This window comes from Eurosta solidaginis, chromosome 1 (assembly GCF_040869045.1).
Source record: "Eurosta solidaginis isolate ZX-2024a chromosome 1, ASM4086904v1, whole genome shotgun sequence".
NCBI lineage: Eukaryota > Metazoa > Arthropoda > Insecta > Diptera > Tephritidae > Eurosta > Eurosta solidaginis.
In genome coordinates, this window is record NC_090319.1 from 214461011 (window position 1) to 214485351 (window position 24341).

General features: G+C 41.5%; 1 protein-coding gene and 1 pseudogene across 11 annotated transcripts in view; one reads left to right on the forward strand and one right to left on the reverse strand.

Annotated features, from left to right (window-relative positions):
• Nucleotides 1-24341, reverse strand: part of nvd (neverland) — a 2324292-nt gene that overhangs the window by 360344 nt on the left and 1939607 nt on the right. The window lies entirely within an intron of this gene.
• Nucleotides 5728-14634, forward strand: LOC137238793 (zinc finger protein 345-like; annotated as a pseudogene).

Genomic DNA, 24341 nt, shown 5'->3' on the forward strand with positions numbered 1-24341 from the left:
AATCAGCCCTCCCCCTTCACCGACACCTACTACTGTGGCTATAAGTATCATTATGAGAAAATGGAACCAACTCTAACTCAATACTAAAATACAAAAAAATAAGTTTAAATATCTTTTAGAATTCTGTCTTCAAGAAAACAACTATTTTATCAGCAACAATGAAATATTCCCCTAAAGTTTTGAATATATGTTACGTCGATGTTCTCGTCTCATAATATGCGGTCCCTCTCTTCTCTAATACACCTACTAATCTGGCAATAAGAATCATTATGAGAAAATGTAACGAAGTCCAACTCAACCATCAGGCTATTTAATGCAGGAAGCGAGCATTCGATCTTACTTACTTACTTAATTGGGGCATTAAAATGTATGACGCGATAATCTCCGAAGAGATTTTGGGCCGAATTTCTCTTCCAATTTGCGTCGTGCTCCTTTTTAATTTTTCCTAAAAATTGTCGGGACGGGACCTACTTATTTTATGCCGACTCCGAAAGGCATCTGCGAATCAGATGAGTTTTCACTTAGAGCTTTTCATGGCAGAAATACACTCGGAGTGCTTGGCAAACACTGCCGAGGGGCGACTCCGCTTAGAAAAATTTTCTTCTAATTGAAAAACCTTATTTCTAAGACTTTGATGTTGCTTTGCCCGGGGTTTGAGCGCAGGGCATATGGTGTGGTAGGCGGAGTACGCTACCAGCACACCAAGGTGGTCGCACGAACATTCGATACTTATACATTTATACAGGTCATTGTAGTGCGCACACCAAATCCGCAGAGGGTCACTTTTTGCGCAGTTCAGGCGACATAGCGGTAAAAGAAAAGGCACGTAGTGCCTCGACGTCCTAGCGGGAACAGCGAAATTAAGCCGAGCTAGCAATTCAGAAGTGTCAATCTCACCGATGATCAACTTATGGATAAACAACGCCCCATGTAGAATTCTACGGTTTTCAAGAGTAGGCAGATTGATGAGAAGAAGCCTACTTCTGTAAGCTGGAAGATGAATGCTAGAATGCCAATTAAGACCGCAAAGTGCAAATATTAAAAATTGTTTCTGCACAGACTCAATCCGCGTTATATGATTTTTGTGTCTAGGACACCAGAAACATGAGCAATATTCAAGTACTGGGCGAACCAAGGAAGTGTGTGGGATATTTGTGAGATAAGGATAGTTAAATTCTTTGGCCCAACGTTTAACAAAGCCAAGTGTTCGGCCGGGGTGCGTCTGATCCTTGCGAGAGGTAGGCGCACCGGGTCGATCTCAAAGAACGGGTGTGTTTGAAAAACAACAAATAGACGAGAATTTCTCGTTATAAAAGATGATCTTTATTCAGTAAATATAAATAGCTAGGGTACAATATTACCTGAGTATAGAACGGCAGAAATCGTTGGCGGCAGATGCGTGCTGGTTGGCGGTTAGAATCTAAGAGGCCGGTTGTATAGCAAGCTACAACCGTTGACCCGCAAAATCCTCCGTTTTGGAGGGGAAAGGCACCCACACATCAACCCCGACATGCATATGCATGAGTGCTGATAAAAAAACACACATACACGTACATGTACATGCATGCACATGCTTGTGGCGGTGATGGTGTGGGTGGTTAAAAATTAATTCGAGTATCGAGTATCGAGGGTTGCATTGGGGGGATCGCAGACAGATGCGGAAAAAGTTAGGCATCCTGCCTAAACATGCCGGCCCCCCTTGCGATACGCAACATCGTTTTCCGCCAATGACCTCCGCTGAAACGAGAAAAATGAATATAAGAGTTACACACTAAACGAGGAGTTCGTCTGACGACGCAAAATGGCTGGGAATCCTTTCCGACTTGCTTCGCATGCCACCTGAGCTAAGATGGAAAAATTAGCGGTTATGAACAGTTATAAGTGAATATTTCTTGCCATTGAATTATGCATAAATATAGAAATTCAGAATGTAATATGTGTATAGTCGATGGCCAGTAAGGCTGGACGAAGAGGCCGAGGTCTCCGTTCCAGAGTGGCACCATTTTTTGTTATTCTTTGGTTTTTGTCGTTCCGGATGGAGAGGCCGAGGTCTCCATTCCAGATTTGCGTTTTTTTTTTTTTGTTGGTTGGACGAAGAGGCAGAGGTCTCCGTTCCAGACTCGAGGGTTTTGAGGTTTTTCTGGGCTGGACGAAGAGGCCGAGGTCTCCGTTCCAGCGTATAACGTGTCGTGTCGCTCTCAGGTCGACTGTGGCATTTTATGGATGTGCCAGGGCGAGTGGCCGTGAGGTTGGTTGGGTGATCCGTGTTTTTGCTGCAGCGCATGTATTTCGTCAGATGTGTATTATATTATTACCCTACAAAACACTTGGTCACAAAACTCACCCACGGCCATGCAAATGTGACTACGAATATAACCTATCACCGTAAAATGACTAGTCAAATGACGTGGAATGACGAGAGCGTTTTTGCAAGGTAGTTAGTGCTGTGATTTCGAGCAGCTTATGCATTTCAACAAAACCAGCAAGATTGCGGTGTGTGGGAGGTTGGAACGGACGTGATTCCAAGCCACCCGCGCAAAATTACTTGTTTTCGTGATACGCGTGTTGTTTTATTAACAAACGTACGTTAAAATAGATGAATAAACGGAGTATAAAACGAAGCGTAGAGGCTGACGAAGGTATGGATTTAATTTTGTGCGAAAGCTCATGACGAATAGCGAAAATCGTAATTAAACTCGAACGTGTACCAACTGCCGGTGCTTGCATGCAGATTGGCGATGCGTTCTCCACGACGCGTTCTATCTGCACGTACCATTCTGAGATTGCATGCAACCATGTCGTGTATTTCTTGGTTAGCTGACAGCTGGTATGGTGAATTTGTGGTGTGCGAGTATATATATATACATATATGTCTTTGCTTGCCCTTGAAAAAAAAACTAAGTCACTGGGGCAGTAGCGCACTAGGCCGGTAGAAACAGTTGACTTTTTCCAATTTCGGGACTTTGTCGTGTCGGGATTCTTTACTTTCGGGACTCGTATTGTTTTTGCACCGAGCCCTTATAATGACGGTTTGTGATATTTGTTGTTGAAAAACAACAAGTCCTGCCCCCCAGCCAGGAAACAGGCAGTACCGACGGCAAAAAAAATCCAAAAAAAAAAAATTTGTTTTTGTTTTTTTTTTTTTGTTTGTAAATGAGAGCAATTAATTTTTAAGGAGGTGTTTACCTTTATTTTTTTTGTGCGCAAGTATGTTTTGGGACTGCCCGGGTCAAAAAAAACGATCCCGATTTTGTTCCTTTTGCTGGTTTTCGGTACCAGTGTGCGTCATTTTGATGCAGCACTAATATGATATGCCGAACCAAGTAGGCATACATACATACATACATATGTACATACGTTGGCTACAAACTGCCAACGGCAAGAGACGAAACAAATGAACATTCCTACACACCCGTGTATAGAATGTGGAAATCCATTGAATTGAAAGAAGCGGTAAATAAATCGAATGATTTTTGCCCGTTCTTTCAATTCTTTTTACTACGGTGGAGTACGGCGCATGGACAATTGAGGAGGAAAAAATGGTAAGTTAGTTTTAATATTTATTCTTTTGTAAAAGAATTTTTATTGTAGATTATTAATTAATATTCCTTTTATTTTCAGGTACATGCGGTGGAGATCCAGGAGAGCTGATGGGTAAGTATGCCGGTATCGTTCCGTTTTGAGTGTTTTGTACATTTTCTAACTTCTTTACTTTTGCCTTTTCTCGTTTCAGGTATTGGTGATGAAAAGTTGAAAAAAATACCACCTATATTGTTCATAGTCATCTAAGTAAAATGCAAATTGCTGACCCTTACACTAAAATATCCTTGAGGTCGAAGAGATCTACACAGCAGCCTGAAAAATCCCCAAAAAACCCCGAGGCCCACAGCTGGCCAGTGGAGGTCTCGCACACTAGGCGCAGTAATGAGTAGTGGTAATTCTAATTCGAATAATGGCACAGCGGGATTAAATTTAAAAGCAGCTCCAACAAATGTGGGCCGAGATAACGGCTGGCTATCGTACATAGTGCCCAGTATGCAAAGAAAGGTCACAAAATTAAATTATGATTTAATAGAAGAATGTAAACGTTTTAAGGATGACTCTGTGCTGTCCAAGTATACGTGATGATTTGGAAAGCTATTGCCGTGACATTCGTCGCGAAATTGTCAAAAAAATGCGAAATGGTTGCGTACCGCTTTTCAGAGCCTGTAAACGTGGTTGGGTGTCTGTAGCAGGAGATTTGGTAACCATTTGTGAGGCTGATATTGAACCGCGTGGCCTTTATTAAGTATCCGAAGATCATACCTTTCATTTTGTCACGCCACTCTGGTGTGCTGTGGTTTCAGGAAAATTGCCTATGGTCAAATGTTTGATACGCATTGGCTGTGATATAAATGCCACCTCCGATTCTGGATCTACACCAGTGCGTTGTTTTCTGACACATGTGGAAAGTAAAGAATCCCGACACGACAAAGTCCCGAAATTGGAAAAAGTCAACTGTTTCTACCGGCCTAGTGCGCTACTGCCCCAGTGACCTAGTTTTTTTTTTTTTTAAAGTGGGTTTAATAGAACTATGGAGTTCTTACCACATAGTGGACGATATTAGTTTTTGCTCAATGAGTACATTTCTTTATGGTACCTATTTGAATCGATTTACCAGTCGGGATTTTGATGTGGAACGATGAGTTTTGTATCGGTTTCGTTTTCTGGTGTTCATAGATTTACGAAAGTGCCCGATTGCTTGGTGTCGGCACCTTTCATAAAACCTATGTTCAACATTATTCGAATGACGATGCTTCTTGCAAATGTTCGGCCGGGGTGCGTATGCTCCTGAGTCCTAGGTGGGCGCACCGGGGTCGATCTCAAAGAACGGGTGTGTTTGAAAATAAATAAGAGAAGACGAGATTTCTCGTTATAATAGCTATGATTTTTATTGGTAGATATTAAATATACAGGAAATAATATTACCTTTGATAAACGGCAGAGATCGTTGGCGGCAGATGTGTACGCGTTGGCTGTTATATAAATGCCACCTCCGATTCTGGATCTGCACCAGTGCGTTGTTTTCTGACACATGTGGAAATTGTTCAACACCTAGTTGAAGGTGGTGCGGATATTAAAAAAAAAAAACCGAATATTAATGGTGGCATTTGTTTGATAAATTCAGTACAATCCACACACTTATGTTTATATTTGATTAATAAAGCCGCAGATGTTACTGCCAAGGATATACGAGAAAAGACTGCGCTAACATTATGCGATACAGGAACATAGGCTAGAAACTACCAAGCTGTTATTAGAACATGGCGCCGCTCCATATGTTAGGAGTCGCTACGGTGGTGATGCTCTACGCACTGTTTAAATTAAAGGGGCGAATCAAATTTCGATTATTTAAAAACACACCTCGAATACTCAGACGAACGTATTGCAGAAGCGTATGAATTGATTGGTTCTTTTGCGTGGTGTTGGGCCATCCAAGCCACGTACGATACAATGGGCATTCAATAAAGTTTGACATGTTAGCAGGGTGAAAATAAATGATTCTTCAGGGGTTGCACGTGATATTTGGATACGTTACATACATGAATATCCTGAAAGAGCAAATTACTTGATGCGGACCAACTTACAAATCGAAACACAATGTGGCCAGCTGTATAATCTGTGATGTGCTGAATCATGCAAATTGACAATAAAGAATAATTTTCGTATGACAAAGCTTTCAACATCATGGATATACCCACAGTTGATGTGCCTATGTGGAACGCTGATAACTTGTGCCGAGCATGCATTGAAGAAATGAACACGATTAAGGATGCAGAAGGGGACGCGTATGTGAACATTTTCGAGATACCCGATCATTTGAATAAAGTATCCGCGTGCATATCAAATTAATTTTGGGCTTCTAATAAATACTCCAAATTCCTCTGCATGAGCTGTTATCAACACATTATTGCATTCTATGAGTTTCGCAGAATGTGTATAGATTCCATTAGACGATTTGAAAAGCTCTTGCATACGGGCGATGTGATAGAACAATATAATCACCTTCGTAAAGATTAGGAAGAAAAGGCACAATCCGAAATAGCTGATACCAGAAATTAAAAAAAATGTAAAGAACACCAACAAGAGGACAGCCAAGAACCACAAGAAACGAACTATAAAGACGACTGAAAATGCACAAGAGCTTGTTCATGATTTCAATTCACTTGCCAATACCGAAAACGAACATAAATCTGATAATGCAAAAGCATCTGGGAATCCTGATGATGCTGAAGCTAACATGTCATTAGCTAGCCGCACATAATCGTGAGCATAAAGGTCTCAAACCCTATCCTTGTACGCGAGAAGGTTGCAATAAATCCTTCACGCGGTGGAGTGGGGTTTCAAGACATCTGAATCAGCATGAAGATAATGCGAGTTTTTGTTTGCATGCGATGAAGAGGGTTGCGGTAAGATATACAAATACAAATCGGCATTAAACGTACACAAGAGGAAAATTCACAAACTGGGTCCTGAACTAAAATCGCACATTTGTGAAACATGTGGCAAAGTATTTAAAAGTACGACAATCCTTCGTGAACATCGCTATATGCACAAAGATAAATCTGAACGTCCATTTTCGTGTGATCAGCCACATTGTACACGTCGTTTTGCCAATAAAGACAAATTAAAAGTACATCTGAAGCGGCATGCTGGCATCAAAAAGTTATGTATGCTCATATTGTGGTATGCATAAACGACTAAGAACGAATTGACGATTCACATAAACTATCATACGCTGGAACGTATGTACATGGCCATGTCGCTTCTGTAGCAAGGTTTGCGATAGTGCTGATAACTTGAAAAGCTAAAGGAGTATGCTTGTCGTCATTGTGATCTTAAATTTGCCAAACCCGATACACGAAAGTATCATGAAATGAGACATACAGGTGAGAAACCAAAGAATGGTTACTGTAAATATGATATTAACTTGTTCTTTACTTGTAGGTGCTGGTGTGTTGCAATTTAAAAAACTCGGCATAGGTGATTTGGTGCATTTCGATTGTATGGATCCCCCCGCCCCGGAAACTCTTATGCGTGCGCTAGAATTGCTCAATGAAATACTTTCGGATACTGCTAAGCTGCAGGTGAGATTCCATGCACTATTATGAGTTGCTCTTATTGTTATTAAGCTCCAGTGTTTTGGCCATAGTGTGCCAAAGAATAAAAAAAAAAGGGGGGGGGGGGGGGGGGGGGTTTGTGTTATGTGGCAGATTGGGGATCTGCGTCAGGATTGTGTTGGCCTCGTTCGGGTTGATCGAGAGCTGGGTGATGGGGTTTGTTGGCGTCGTTCGGGGTGAACGAGAGCTGGGTTACGGGGTTTGTTATAACGGTTGGGAGTTACAAGTCACCCTCACTGGAGGGTGGTACGAGGACCAATTTCGTAATTGGTCTGGTGGTTTGCCCCCTTGCCGTATCCAGGTCGACGACTCGAACTCGGTTATCGGGGCCATAGCGAAGATTGGCTATCCGACCTAGTCTCCATTCGTTGGGGGGTAGATTATCCTCCTTAATGACGACTAGGTCCCCCGGCTTGAGATTTGATTGTGGATGCTTCCACTTTACTCGTTTTTGAAGTTCGGATAGATATTCGGTCTTCCATCGCTTGCAGAAAGTGTGATGGAGGGCTTTGAGTTTCTGCCACCGATTGATCGTCGAGGCAGGGCTCTCACGAGCATCCGGCTCTGGCGGAGCCAGTAGATGGCTGCCAGTGAGGAAATTACCTGGGGTAAGTGGCTCTAGGTCCGTTGTGTCATTGGATGCCGGGCTGAGCGGCCGCGAGTTCAGGAATGCCTCGATGCGGCACAAGAGGGTATGGAATTCCTCAAAGGTGAATTTGTGTGGGGAGGCTATCTTTTTGAAGTGGCTTTTGAAGCTTTTCACTCCAGCCTCCCACAGCCCTCCCATGTGGGGCGCACCCGCGGGGATGAAATGCCACGTGAGTGACTGGTGGCTGTATTTTGAGACAGCGTCCTCTCGCGCTTGTGAGATGAAAGTCTTGAATTCTGATCGTAAGGATCGTGACGCTCCGACAAAGTTCGTACCATTGTCGGAGTACATACTTTTCGGGCATCCGCGCCTAGATATGAAACGGGCAAATGCCACAAGAAATGATGGTGTGCTGAGGTCAGTAGTCGCCTCCAGATGAATTGCTCGTGTGGAAAAACACACGAAAAGGCAGACATAGCCTTTAGATAATCGACACCCTCTGCCGCGGTAACTTTTAATGTCGAAGGGTCCGGCGAACTCGACTCCAGTATTCATGAATGCACGGCTGAATGTCGTGCGTTCGCGAGGGAGAATACCCATAAGTTGGGTCTGAGCACGCTTTCGGTGTACAGTGCAAACTTTGCAATTGTGAATTGTTACCCTAATCATGGTTTGGATGTTAGGTATCCAGTATTGGGTGCGTATCAGTCGTAACATGAGCTGGTTTTCCCCATGCAGACTTTGTTGATGAAACATTAGGACTGTTAGACGGGATAACAGGCAGTTGTATGGGAGGAGGATTGGGTGGCGTTCATTAAAACTAAGTCCTTTGACGCCCCGAGTCGCCCTCCTACCCGAAGGATGCCATGTTGGTCTAGGTAGGGATTAAGTGAGAGTATTGCACTTTTCCCTGCAATTAGTTTTCCGACCTTTAGATCATTATATTCGGAACTATAATGTTGTTTCTGATAGATTTTAATTAAGAGTTGGGTTACTGATTTGATCTCATCAGGAGAGATTAAAGGTGACTCGACCTGAAATGATTTTTTTTGTTTTGGGGTGAGTTCTTTGGTAGAACCTCATAACGTATGAGAGCACCCGTAAAGCCCTAGGTAGGTCTGAAAAGCGTTGGAGAACATCGGTAGTATTTACTGTTGTTGTTGCGCAGGTCTTCGCCCTCTTTGCCTCTACGGAGGTGATGTAGTCACTTTCTTGTGCTGGCCAATGGGAAGTGTGTTCTTGCAGCCATGAAGGTCCCTGCCACCACAACGAATTGTTTACCAATTCAGACGCAGGTAATCCTCTGCTACCTAAATCTGCTGGGTTGGACTCTGAGGTCACGTGCAACCAGTCCTTATTTCCGACCATGTCGATGATCTTGGTGATCCGATGTGCGACGAAGGTTGACCAGGAACAAGGCGGTTTCCTTATCCATGCGAGAACGATCGTTGATTCCGTCCAAAGGTGAACTCTCACTGGTCCCAGTTTAAGGTTTCTGAAAATGGATTCGGTGATTTCCGCTAACAGTACGGCTCCGCAAAGTTCCAAACGTGGAAGAGAAAGAGTTTTCACTGGGGCTACTAGGGTTTTGGCCAGAAGTAGGTTTGTGCAGACATTATCATCCGTTTTGACGCGCATGTAAATGACTGCTACATAAGCCTTCTCGGATGCGTCACAAAATCCATGGATCTCGATGTCGGTTCCTGGAGAAAAGTTGACCCATCTAGGTATCCTGATTTTATCGATTTCATGGTATTGGGCGGTGAAGGTTTTCCATCGTTCCAGCGTACTGGTAGATACTGGTTCGTCCCAAGCGGTGCCTTCCAACCAAATACTCTGCATGAGTATTTTTGCCACAATGACCATTGGTGCCAGCCACCCTAATGGATCGAAAAGTTTGGCGATTGCTGATAGTATCGCTCTCTTTGTAATGTTTTCCGGGTTGTCCAGTGTCTCTGCTTTAAAATAAAATAAATCGGAGTGGGCATTCCATCGAATGCCTAACGCTTTAACTGAACTGGTATCTTCGAATGCCAGGAAATTTTCATTGAGCAGGTCTGCTTTGAGGATGTCCCTTAGAATGTCCTCTGAATTCGATGTCCATTTGCGAAGTGGAAAGCCCGCTGAGTGTAGGACTTGACGAATTTCATCTCTGGCTTTAATAGTCGATGTGATCGTATGTCCACCCGCTAACACGTCATCTACATACACGTATTCTCGCAGTATGTTAGCCGCTGTAGGGTGTGAATTTGACACGTCGTCTGCCAGTTGTAGGAGCGTTCTTATCGCGAGATATGGAGCGCAATTCACTCCGAAGGTAACCGTCTTTAATTCGTGTCATTCGGGGACGTGCGATGCACAATACGTTGAAATTTGGTGTGATTTTCGTTCACCCAAATTTGTCGATACATCTTTTCGATGTCGCTATTGAAGACGAAACGGTATAGTCTCCAACGTAAGATAGGGATGGGTAGATCGGCTTGTAGAACTGGGCCTGGGAGGAGAATATCGTTTAAGCTATTACCGTTGGCCGTAGGGCTCGAGGCGTTAAATACTACGCGTACCTTGGTGGTTGTACTTTCTGCTTTTACAACGGCGTGGTGGGGCAGGAAGTAATGATCCGAATCGTCGGATTGGATATTCTTTTTCAATTTTCTCATATGTCCGAGTGTTTCATATTCTGACAACACTCGAACATATTCTTTACCTAAATCTGGGTTTTTTATTAGCCGCCCCTCATTCCGGAAGAATTGAGAGCATGCGCGTTTCAGGGACGGTCCTAAATTAATGTTATTAGGGTAATCCTGCCTGAATGGTAATGATACGGTGTATCTTCCATCTTCATTCCGTTTCGTTGTTTCCTTAAATAATTGTTCGCGGTACCTTTCCTCTTCATTCAATATTTTATTTTTGGGTAAATTTTCTACCTCCTAGAAAGCTATTAATTGATTGTCTAACGCAACCTCGTTGTAAAAAGACATAATGCTCTTCGTTGGATTCGGTGATTCGATACGACCGGTTAGTATCCAACCGAACACTGTCTCTTGGGCTAAGAGTGTGTTTAGCAGATTCTTCTTTATACCGCTCATTATAATTTGGGGATATATGTCCCGCCAAGTATGAGGTCTACGTCCTCGTTGACGTAGAACCTCTTGTCTGCCAAAACCAAGTCTGGGAATGCCTGCATAGTCATTGCGTTGATATGGCAGGATGGAAGATTGCCAGTGAGTTTCGCTAGAACTAGTACGGGTGTAGTCAGGCTGAAACAGGGATCCACTGGTGAACGTAATTCGATGTTGGATGCTTCTTTCACCTGAGCTGACACCGTGTTTCATATTCTGACAACACTCGAACATATTCTTTACCTAAATCTGGGTTTTTTTATTAGCCGCCCCTCATTCCGGAAGAATTGAGAGCATGCGCGTTTCAGGGACGGTCCTAAATTAATGTTATTAGGGTAATCCTGCCTGAATGGTAATGATACGGTGTATCTTCCATCTTCATTCCGTTTCGTTGTTTCCTTAAATAATTGTTCGCAGTACCTTTCCTCTTCATTCAATATTTTATTTTTGGGTAAATTTTCTACCTCCCAGAAAGCTTCTAATTGATTGTCTAACGCAACCTCGTTGTAAAAAACATAATGCTCTTCGTTGGATTCGGTGATTCGATACGACCGGTTAGTATCCAACCGAACACTGTCTCTTGGGCTAAGAGTGTGTTTAGCACATTCTTCTTTATACCGCTCATTATAATTTGGGGATATATGTCTCCGCCAAGTATGAGGTCTACGTCTTCGTTGACGTAGAACTTCTTGTCTGCCAAAACCAAGTCTGGGAATGCCTGCATAGTCATTGCGTTGATATGGCAGGATGGAAGATTGCCAGTGAGTTTCGCTAGAACTATTACGGGTGTAGTCAGGCTGAAACAGGGATCCACTGGTGAACGTAATTCGATGTTGGATGCTTCTTTCACCTGAGCTGACACCGCATTTGTGATGCCTGAAACATGGGCATACATTTTCCTCGCTGGCAAATTGATCCTGCGTTTCAGTCTTTCAGTTATAAAGGAACATTCAGACCCAGAATCAATTAATGCCCGCGCGGAGAAGTCGGTACCATTATGGTGAATGTGTACGCGAGCAGTTCCTAATAGCACACCTGTGCTGGAATTGGCATGGCAGGATTTGACATTCTGGTTCGTAGAAGAAGGTGGTTGTCCCGATTCCTGTCTTTTCCGTGCCTGTACCGAAGTTGATGGGGTATTATCCGCATCTTTGAACGGGTTGCGCACCGCCGGTTGCTGAAGTGTGTCCGCATGCAGGAGCGTGTGGTGACGAGAGTGGCATTTGGAACAGTTGTATGAACTGGTGCACCTCGTCACTGTGTGTCCTGTGGATAAACAATTCAGGCAGCCATTTGTGGATTTGACAAATTTAATCCTTTCTACCGGGTTTAAATCGCAAAAAAATGAACAGTTGCGTAATCTGTGCTCCGTAGATTTGCACATTTTACATATTGATTTTGTTGTCTGCTTGGTTACTTTTGTTTGAAAAGCACCAAGTCTTTTTGTAGGGGTTTATGTCGACTGGCGCGACGCATTTGATTTTTGCACTTTAGAAGTGGCCTTCCCTGTAAAACCAGACACGGTTTCAAGTGTCTGAAAACGATTTGACAGGAATTTGTCCATATCCTCCCACTTGGATATGTCCGTTTTGTGGTCGATGCTCTGCTCCCATAGAGCCAACGTATTCTCAGGTAATTTTGTCGAACATAAATAAGTAATAATCGCATCCCAATTTGAAACGTCAATCTGATGTGTTTTTAAGGATGCTAAACAATTATTTATGTCGCGCTGTAAGGTTTTGATTGAGCTGCCGCACTCGCTATCTATCTTTTTTAGATTAAACAAATTTTGTAGTTGTGAATTTACGAGAATCCGTTTATTCTCGTATCTCTCACATAGGTTTTTCCAGGCTGTTTCGAAGGCTTCATTTGTCAAAGGACATTTCTTAACAATGTCCTTTGCCTCACCTTGGGTTTTTTGGTTAAGGTGGAACAACTTTTCTACCGGGCTTAGGCGACTGTTGTTTTTGTAGATGGCCGTGAACAGGTCACGAAACGTTGGCCAAGATAGGTAGTCGCCCTTGAATACCTCAGTATCGGAAGCTGGCAGGCGGACACTGTGTTCGCGCGCGCATTCTCCCTCAGGTTTTACTGCCCTATCTTTTTCCTCCTTCAATTTGGCTTGAAGTTCAGCCATGTTCGACATGCATCTCAGGAATACGGCATATGCCGCTTTATGCTCGATCTTGACCGCTGCAATTTTCTTTCCGTCGAGCGTGTCAGAGCCAAGCAACTCCTCTAGGGCATTCTCTGCTTTTCCCACTTAGCTTGTAACTCTTTTTGCTGTATTGCAAGAGTGTGTACAGTGTGCAGAGCCGCATTGATGTCATTAAAATCGGCCTCGAATTCGATTATTCGATCGGCCAATCTAATATATGATTCTATGTTCATGGATTAAAATTTGTGATCAAATTAAAAAGGGGTTGTAAAACTGAAAAAACCTGTGCGAATCACCCAAGCAACAATGATTAAAATATAAAAAAAACTCTTTATTTTACGCTTTCAATTTGTTAATTTTTTCACTGATTTTGCAGCTTATTTGTGCCGAAAAGCAGGGAGAAGGGAAGAGCAACAACAATGTCTTTTGTGGAATTAAAGGGAGCCACTCGCCACTTCAACGTTCAAATTTGTTATAAATAAGTGCACGCGCTGATATAACAACTCGACGAAAAGTGTAAAAACTCAGTGAAAACTGTTGTAAAAAACTATGTCGATTGAATTAATGAAAACTAAAGTTCTTGAAAAGAAAATGAAAATTGCCACAGCCGTATGGCGTGAGATTTTAATGTGAATGCGAGGTTATGTGCACCTCTTCCTTGTGCTGTGTCCGGAGAGCCTTACCGCTGGTGGGGGGACAGACCAGATAGTCACAAGGAATGTTAAACGACGTTAATGCAATGCTTTTGCACTTATTTTTCTTTTCGGCACTAAATTTTTTACACTTTTCGCGGTTAATTAGAAATCACTACGCACTTTAAATTGATTTTTCGCACTTTTTATTTATTGTTTTAACCAAAAAAAATGTGGCAAGAAATATTGCAATTACTCTGTCTTTTTATGGCGATTTGTATAGTGGTGATGATTTGATGATGTGGCAAGATAACTCGGTGTTGCAGTGGCTTCCGCTCGCTGTCGATTGCTCAGTGTTTGACGCTGGTGTTAAATAATAGCCGTGCTTAAACTTTTTGTGTTATCGCTGTTGATTGTGGCAAAAACTCTCCGTATAACTTTTTATGTGAGGAATTTGAAATTTGTGCGGTCAGCTATGGTCGTGTTTTGTGGACTGTAATTTAGGTGCTGTATATTCCTTTCTCGGGAAGATAGGACCAAATGTTCGGCCGGGGTGCGTATGCTCCTGAGTCGTAGGTGGGCGCACCGGGGTCGATCTCAGTGGGAATATGGCGTGTAGAATAATGAAATAAACAAATAGACGAGAATTTCTCGTTATAAAAGATGATCTTTATTCAGTAAAGATAAATAGCTAGGGTACAATATTACCTGAGTATAGAACGGCAGAGATCGTTGGCGGCAGATGCGTGCTAGTTGGCGGTTAGAATCCAAGAGGCCGGTTGTATAGCAAGCTACAACCGTTGACCCGCAAAATCATACCCGTTGCTTTATTTACAATGTATGAAATATGCGTATTAAAATATAGTTTTGGTTCGAAAGTACACCCAAATTATTAACGGCAGATAATCGCTCCAGAGGTGTACAATTTAGAGTATATAATGTCAAAATGGCTTTACTCGGTGAAAAGTCATAAGCTTACATTCTGAAGGCGGTTTCGACTAAACAAGTCCGAAGGCAAGTATGTATGGCAAAGTTTTACATCAGTGTTTAAGTATTAGTGGTAAGTTATTTATGAAAAGGGTAAAAAGCAATGAGCCAAGATGGCTACCCTGAGGTACGCCAGAGGTTACATTAATTATCTTAGATGCTATATTTTTATGCAAAACGTTTTGAGTCCTATTTTTAAGGTAGCTTGCGAGCCATGATAATAATCGCTTCGGAAAACCAACAAGGTCGAGCTTGTGAATCATTAGCTTATGGTTGACAGAGGCGAAAACTTTACTAAAATCGGTGTATATCACATCTGTTTGTAGTTTAGACAGGAAGCCGTCCCTTACTATGGAAGTAAACTCCAGCAAGTTGGTGGTGGTTGACCTTCGGCGCACAAAACCATATTGGCAGGAAAATAATAAAGATTTGCACGTATGTTGAAGCTGGAATGTAACTATTTGATGGAAGGTTTTAGGGATAGCTGAGAGCACAGCAATACCACTATAGTTTTCAATATTTGACCTACTACCTTTTTTATGTAGGGGAATAATAAATGACCGTTTCCAAATTGAAGGAAATATCGCAGAATTCATAGATCATTGAAATAATTTCAATATCGGTCCCGATAAACTCACAGCACAGTGCGTGAGTACACAACCCGGTACACCGTCTGGTCCTGAAGAATTTGTTGGTTTCACTGCTGAAAGGCTTTGAAATACTCCTTTGTAGTCAATTACAGGATTCAGAATACAATTTGAACTATTTATGCAATACGGATAATGACTTGAATTGATACTATTAGACGAATAGGTTGACCTAAAGAATTCAGCGAATAGTTCCACAGCATCATGATCAGAGCTGGAAGACCTACCACCGTAAGAAAAGGAAAACGGAAATCCCGAGGTTTTTCTTTTCGAATTAGGATAGGATAGGTTAGGTGGTAGCTGCCCTGATAAGGATAGCTCACTTGGACAACACGAAGGTCCGTTGTGATACCACATACACCAACAATAACGGTTACTTAGATCTAGCTACTTAGAGAATCGTTGGGTAGCAACGATAAAGATCCGAATGATACCGATCTCAACTTTGGATATATCCTCGGGAGATCTAAGTGAGTCGCGACCGAAGTACTTTCGCCTAGTTCTGGCAAAAGCTGGACAATCAAGCATAAAGTGATTTGGTGATTCCACCTCATCATCCTCCATACAGCTGCAGCAGGATGGAGTTTCCAGTATATTGAGACGTACCGCATGGATACCCATGGGACAGTGCCCCGTCAAAACCCCATTGACCATTGATAGGTGAGCCTTAGTGAACCCAATTATTTCAGCAGACCTCCTGCCATCCACTTTTGGCCAGAAAGATCTTGCTACCCTGCAAGACGTGGTATCCGCCCAACGTTTGCTGAGCTGATTCGAGGCCCAGCTATGGAGGAGCAATCTACAGGTCGCCAGCGGGATCCCGAAATCCCTACAGCCATCTTTATCCGGATCAGTTGTACCGATGCGGGCTAAGAGATCCGCTTGACAGTTACCCGGGATATCACTATGGCCCGGGACCCAGATAATCTTAATTTTAAAATAATTCGATGCAATCGCAAACGAGGTCAGGCACTCCCAGACCACCCTCGATCGCACTGTAGTTGAGCTCAAGGCCTTGATAGCCGCTTGGCTATCAGAGTAGATGTTAAATTCCCTAACCGTGTTAGCACTGGATAGCATTCCATCCACCGCATCCTTAATCGCAGCAATTTCCGCTTGGAATACACTGCAGTGATCAGCCAACTTAAACTTGCGGCTTAAATTTAGCTCTTGACAAAAGACCCCCCCCCACCAACCTTTCCATCCAGCTTTGACCCATCCGTGAACAAGTTAACCGGTCCCATGCCCCAGATAATTCCACTTCCCCAATCCTCTCTCTCTGGAATAACTGGGGTGAAGGTTGTATAGGGAGCAGTTATCGGCATACAGTAGTCCGTTCTGTCCGGGATGAAGTTGAAACTGGTAAGAAGGCTAGAGTGTCCGCGGTCAGAAAGTCTATATCAAATATCACGAAGCCTGACCACCGACCTTGCCGCGGCCGCCTTTCCCGCAATATCTACTGGGTATATGTTCAGCATGACGTTCAGTGCCAAGGTATTCGAATTAACAAATCCATAAAATTGTTTGGGATTACGGAAAAGGTTAATTTTACAAATTTTACAACGGGTTAAGTAACACTTATAGCTTTGTTGATTATGGAAGTTAAAGTTTTGATCTAGCAACTGAATATTTTGAAAAATCTTCAGATGCCCCAGATCTCTTAAAATGCTTATAAAGTCTGCATTTAATGTTTTTTAGTCTCACAAGATTCCCTGAGAACCAAGGTGGCTTATTAGGTTCAACGCTAGCATAGTGAACAGGAACACAGTGTGCAAAGAAGCTGTTGAGCGATCTGTAGAACACAGACGTTGCAGACTCGATGTCATTACACACATAAATCTCAGACAAGTCATGAGAAGGTATTAATTCATTTAGCAAAGTGAAATTGGTCTTACGAAAGCACCTTGAGCGAATACAAGTTATTTTTCTAGCTCTAGCAGACATCTTAGGCTGAACAATGTCACATGCTATCTCAAGTGTAGGGTGATGAGGATCCTCAGGAAGAGATAATGGAGAAACCAGACTTATAGAAATGACCTTAGTTTCGCCAACCAGGGCGAAATCCAACAACTTGTTATTACAGTTTACCACATAGTTTATCTTTAGAAGAGACATATCAAGCAATGAGTGAACAAAATCATGATGAACGGTGGGAGTCAAGAATATCTACTCGCTAGAATTAATCCATTTTACTAAGGCTAAATTAAAATCACCAACAACAACAAGTCGATCATTATCAGGCATTTGAGAACGCAAACTCTGAATAGCTAAACTATGGCAAACTATGTACAACAGAAACTTCAGGCCAAAAAATTTAGCCAATATTGTATCGACTAAAGCATCAAGAACCGATATTTTAAAAGGGGATAAATCTCTCTCGGATTTAAAGATAAATTTAAAGACATCAATATGAACACATGTAGGATTAAGTTTAGAAAAAATTAAATTTTTAATATCATTGTCAGTCAGCGAAGCGTGCAGCCTTGAGACGAAAATTGATCTACGAGGCGGCACGGCAGTCACAGTCCTAGGGGCATCAGGGCTATCTCCACGAATGTCAGATCCAGTTTGTGAAGATGATACAAGTAAATTTAAGGTGGGTGCTGCGGAACTAGCAGTAGCTTTTTGGGTGTTAGGTTTCTTATTAGATTTCTTACCAGCTTCCTCATCACCAGTGTTAGCAGCAGCGTTAGTGGCGTTAATAGCAGCAATGGCATTTCCATTGGCAGCTACAGTGGCATAGTTAATAGAGTTCGTGTTCTCAGTATTAGGTTTAGCATTCGTAGCAGCGGCTTTGTGTTTAGTAACATCGTGGGCGTTTTCAGTTTTTTTGGCAACGTCAATAGTATTCTAGTCAACAGCAGTGTTATCAGCAGTCGAGTCATTAGCAGTAACAGCAGTATCGGCAGCATTGGCATTACCTACAGTAGATTTATTAACCGTTGAAGTTGGAGCCGCGAGCTGTTGGGCGTAAGACATATTACTCTTTTCATTATCAGAGTAAGCAGTAGAAAGCAATTTAGCCGATGGCCCACTGTTATTTACAGCAGTATTAGCAAAACAGGTGATCGGTCGATAAAATGGTATTGCACACACTGTTGAACGGAGAGAACAAGAGGCGGCGACAAGCCACAGCCACAGCATGTGTAAGCGCGCAACTATTAATATCACTGCCCAATGTTCTCGCAGCATTTAGAGAGCTGACAGCACTTGATATTTTGTTGATACCATCTGTCGTCACGTCAACACAGTCTTCGTTGTTTTCGTTAGAATTCGCTTTTGATTTAACATGAGTGTTAATATCATTTTTTATTTTGGCAACTTGTTCAATCAAATAAATAAATAAATGTAAGGCGCGATAACCTCCGAAGAGATCTTAGGCCGAGCTTCTCTTCCAATTTGCGTCGTGCTCCTCTTGATTTTCCCTACAAATTGGACGGACGGGACCTACATGTTTTATGCCGACTCCGAACGGCATCTGCAAGGCAGATGAGTTTTCACTGAGAGCTTTTCATGGCAGAAATACACCCGGAGCGCTTGCCAACCACTGCCGAGGGGCGACCCCGCTTAGAAAATTTTTCTTCTAATAGAAAAACCTTATTTCTAAAATTTTGATGTTGCTTTGCCCGGGGTGCGAACCCAGGGCATACGGTATGATAGGCGGAGCACGCTACCATCACTCCACGGTGGCCGCGTTGTTCAATCAAAAGCTTAAATTTCACATCAATTGCAAGCAAGGCAGATTCTAGGCCAACTTTGTTTGACGCCAAGACGGTGTCATATGCCTTACAAAGCTTGTCATAGAAATTTAAGCATTCAGTGCACAAGTAACTGGGATGCCGGTTCTTAGTTAGTAATTCTACATCGTATGTAGAAATATTGCATTCACAGCAGGTACGATGGAAGAATTTTTTAAAAAAGCCAATGCACGGTACAATAAGAGTCTCACTTCCGCGAAAAATCTTATCAAGCTTAGCACAGAAACTATCCATTGCACAAATATTGGCAGAAAAACAGAAAACCAGATAAAATAAGATAAAGTTTGCAGAGCGATAACAAATACGTCTGTACGGCACGACTGCTTGCTCAATTTTTTTTGCACAGTTATCTGGGTTTGGATTTATTTGTTTAATTTTAATATTAATTGGCACTAATGGATCTCCGCTTCAAGCTGCTATCTCCGCACGTTGTGCATTCGCCGTCTTCAATTCCCGTAGTTATCTTTGCAAAGGCAGGAGGTCGCGCGTGGGTTGACACACATCAGTACAGAGCCGGAATGCAGCGTTAGTCAGGTGTCGTCTCAACTGATTCTGCACCATCAGCTCAATGGCGACGTACTTCCAACGTACTTGAAGACCTGCCAAAGTTTTAACTAGACAGAGGCGGTGATGATATTTAGCTACCAGCCGTTTCGACAAGATTAATGTAGTAGCCTGCCGTCATAGTCAGCTCGTAGCAAACATTTCAAAATCGTATTTCCAGTTCTGGTCAACAGGACCTTACTGGTCCCGATCCTGTGGATGCCTAATGGAGTATACTAGGGCGGCATCGTATCGCCCTTCCACCGGAACTTTGGAATGTGTTGCCTGTTGAGCAACGAGAATCGCATTGAATAGCAAGAATATCGGATGGACACGAAGTTGTGCTAAAAAGCTTAAGATCATCAGCATATAGGAAATATTTTGAATCACTAAAACATTCACCAATATCGTTTATAAATAACACATATAATATAGGACCAAGAATACAACCCTGTAGCACACCTGAGTTGGCCAGAAAGGGGAAAGATTTGGTACTTTCGATTTCTACAAAAGAAATTATTTTAGAGATATACGACTTAGGCCACATTAAAATATTATGTGAGACTGTATCAAAGGCTTTTGCAAAATCTGTCAACTTAATAGCCATTTTTAAATTCTGAGCATAGTACTACGAAAATATTGCCAAGTGAGTAAAACAAAGCCATGTTGGTATAGGCTTAAGGTTCTTTTAATAGAAAAGCATAATTTTTCTCTGACCACCTTTTCTAGCAATTCTGGACATGTGGTAAATTTAGGAATTGGCCTGTAGCTTTTTAACTCTCTTTTATTTCCAGATTTTAAGACTGCCGTGATAGAGGCAATTTTCCACCGATCCATAAAAACACCCGTGGAAAAAGAAAGATTAGAAATAAAACATAAACGCACCGATAAACGCCAACGGGGTTTTTCTAGTAAGAAAGAATACAACTCATCTAAATCCTTTTTGAATGGTGACTTCAAGACGGAGATGCCGTTGATGACGTCGTGTCCAGTAAATGCAACTGCACCAAAGTTCACAAAGTTAGCGGGGCCACGGATTAAATGGTAAACACTCTCGTCAGCAATAACGTCAGCTGAGAGCTTTATACTGTTTTCACACAGAAACTTAATGATCTCATTTTACCTGCTAATGAAATCGTAAATTTTTTGCTTTCACACAGAAGTAACTGCTCGATTAGTATGAAGGATGAGACAGACAATCATGGCGGAACGATACAAGGTAGAAGCATGGTGACATACCTACAAACAAAAAAAATTCCATGTACTTGTAAATTCGATGGACAAATGTCAAAATCGTACTGCGCCGGTAGTTGATGTATCAAATCAAATAAAAAAGGTTATACTCAGCTGTTCGATGCGGTCACCTTGTACCGTTCCGCCATGCAGACAATGACATTTGCTTTGACAAATGACATTTTTAAGCACTGACCACACCAAAAACTAAGAAGCGGAAAGGGAAGCGGAACGCTACCAACAGAGTTGCATTGTGCTTTTGACTTCATTAGGCATTCGATTAGCTACTAATGAAATAATAATAGATTCGAATTCTGTAGGGAAGATTGGGCTCAATAAGCGTCTTAATGTAGAAAATTGCCTTTATTATTCAATAAGCCGTCTGTGCGAAAATAGTATTAAACAGCCATTACAAACAAAATCAATGTTCTTGCATGCATTTTTGAGTAACTTCCCGGAGGATATAGAGTCTTGAAACTTGAAACACACATCGGAACCCGATCAAAATTTAACATAAGGAGGGAGAAAAACTTTGCTGGTGGTCCAGGGATCGTGAAAATTCTAAAAATTTGGAACTTGGAAATTTTGGTTTGGAATTTTAAGGAACTTTTCAATAACCCAGTGGCGTGAAACTTTGAATATAACTTCGGGCTGTGTTTCGTTAATACTTTTCTAGATGGATATTTAGAAAATCATTTTCAAAATATGGAATCTTGCGACTGCTATTTGAATAACTTTCCGAAGAACTGCATTCTTCACAGTAAGGGCATATTTCAGAACCCCATGATAATGCAACGTGAAAATTCAAAAAATCTTCCGAATTTGGAAAATTTGCTTTAAAGTGTTAAGGAACTTCCCGATAACACAGTGACATTAAACTTTGATTATAGCTTCGAGTTTTAAGAAATTCCTCGATAACCCAGTGACCTGAAACTTGTATAAGATTATATTATTTAGGACAAAAGAGTTTTCTGTATTGGAAAAGGGGCGATATATTTAGAGATACCTGGAAAGTCCATTTACAATATTTGGAATCTTTCGACCGGTATTTGAGTAATTTCACGTAGAGCTGGATTCTTGGAACCGAGAACATACTTGAGAATCTCATGACGACGCAACATGAAGTAAAAATTATAAGTATTTAAGCTTTCCCGATCTAATAGTTTATGTGAACATAAAACTCGTTTATTTCACTTTATGACCCGACGTGCATTGGAACTAAAAGATACCTATGAATATATGTGACGACGATGTTCTCGTCTCATAATATGCGGTCTCTCTTCACTAATACACCTACTACTCTGGCTAAAAGAATCATTATGAGAAAATGGAACCAAGTCCAACTCAACCCAAAAATACAAAAAAAATTTATCGGCAACAACGAAATATTCTCCCAAAGTTTTGGAATGCCAATGGGCAACCACCTCTCCCTCACCAACGCAGATATACTTATGAATGATCTACTAAACACTACCTACTTGGAACTCAGAAACAAACCAGCAATAGCGTCAAGTTCTTGGTCAACTATGTTGATGGCATATTTGCGATCGTAAAAAATAATAACTGTGACCTTATCCTGCATACACTCAATTTATACCACAGTAGATTACAGTTTACCATGGAAATACAAGACAAAATATATCAACTCCGTTTTTAATACGCGCATAAATAAATATAATAACAAACTTTTATTAGATTGGTACTTCAAACCTACAGCTTCTGGGCGCCCAATGAATTTGCTATCGTCACATTATCGCAGACGCAATACTTTGCGATAAGCTCTTAAGCTCTAAGATTTGGCCAGCCAATGTAACAGTGCAGCCCTTTAAATTTTTTCAAAAGCGGGGAGAGGCAGCAACAATAATATAAATGTTGTGGTGCCGCAAAATATCAACGTATCAATTAGCTCAAAATACTCTTTATACTATCAGAACGTTGGTGGCATGCGCACCAAAGCGGGCCAAACTCGTCGCGATACATCATTGCATGAATATGACTTCGTGGCTATTACTGAAACTTGGCTAAACTGTGCCATATCTTCAAGCGAATACTTCGATGATCACTATAATGTGTACCGAAAGGATCGGGATGTTCTAGCTACTGGGCACGAGAAGGGTGGTGGTCTTTTACTGGCTGTAAGAGCACATTTGTGCAGTAACGCAATCAGTCTTGATTTATCCGATGGGTTGTTAAATCAAATCTGTGTTAGAGTTAAATTTACTAGCAACAAATCATTAATACTTTTAGTTTCTTATATTCCTCCTGGTAGTGATATAGAAATGTATGTAAAACATTTAGAAAATGTGATTGCAATTTCAAATTCTCTAAAGTCTGGTGATGAAATTATCTTCTTAGGCGACTTTAATATACCCAATATCTCTTGGGAAAATCATAATAAAACTTTAATACCGCATAATCTCAGCTTCAGCGTCGAAATCTATGTCGTAAGCACTTTGCTCTCTCATGGTTTCCTGCAACGTAACGGAGTTCAGAATGACAATAATAAAATCCTAGATCTAATATTTGTTACTAATAATTTAAAAGTATCATGCCATGAATGTCTATCTCCAATTTTGAATAATAGTTTTCATCATAAGGCTATTTTTCTTAGTATTATGTTTTATAGTTTCGATACCGTAAAAGATGAACCACTAGCCGGCGTGATTACATGAGTGCCGATTATGAGTCTATAAATAATTTTTGCACTCTTCCGATTGGGAGTTTCTGAAAAATTCCGGCTGTCCCAATACTTCTTACGAGATATTGTGTTCCATTTTTTCTGAAGCCATCTATAATTTTGTTCCCCTAAAAAGATGCGCAGCTAAAAACAAGCCATCTTGGTTCAATCTAAGACTCTCTAACTTGAGAAATAAAAAGAATAAGGCTTTTAAGAAGTTCAAGAATAATAGTTCTGAAATCAATCGTCTTAACTTGATTCATTTAAGAAAGGAGTATGATCATCTTCATAACTTCTTATTTAGGCACTATATGTATACCGTTGAAACGAATTTAAAGTCCAATCCGAGAGGATTTTGGAAATTCATAGATTCCAGGAGGAAAACAAATGGATTCCCAACGAACTTGGAATATGATGGCGCTATCTCTGATAATACTGTCGAGTCCTGCGACTTGTTTGCAAAGTTTTTTCAGAAAGTTTATGAGAATCATAGCATTTCTATATCGCCTACATTTCATTCCATACCTTTACCTTCTATAACCTCCTTTTCAATCGCCGAAGAGGATGTACTATCCGCTATTTCATCGCTAAAGTCCAGTTCCAAACATGACTCCGAGGGATTTGCGCCTGTATTTTTCAAGCGTTGCTGCTATACTTTAGCTAATCCCATATCCCAGCTTTTCCAGCATTGTATCAATAAGGGTACTTTTCTCGAACAGTGGAAGTTATGTCACATTGTTCCGGTCTTTAAGTCTGGTGATCGTAATGATGTTTGTAATTATAGGCCTATCGTTATACAGGGGACACTGGCCAAATTGTTAGACTACATAATCCA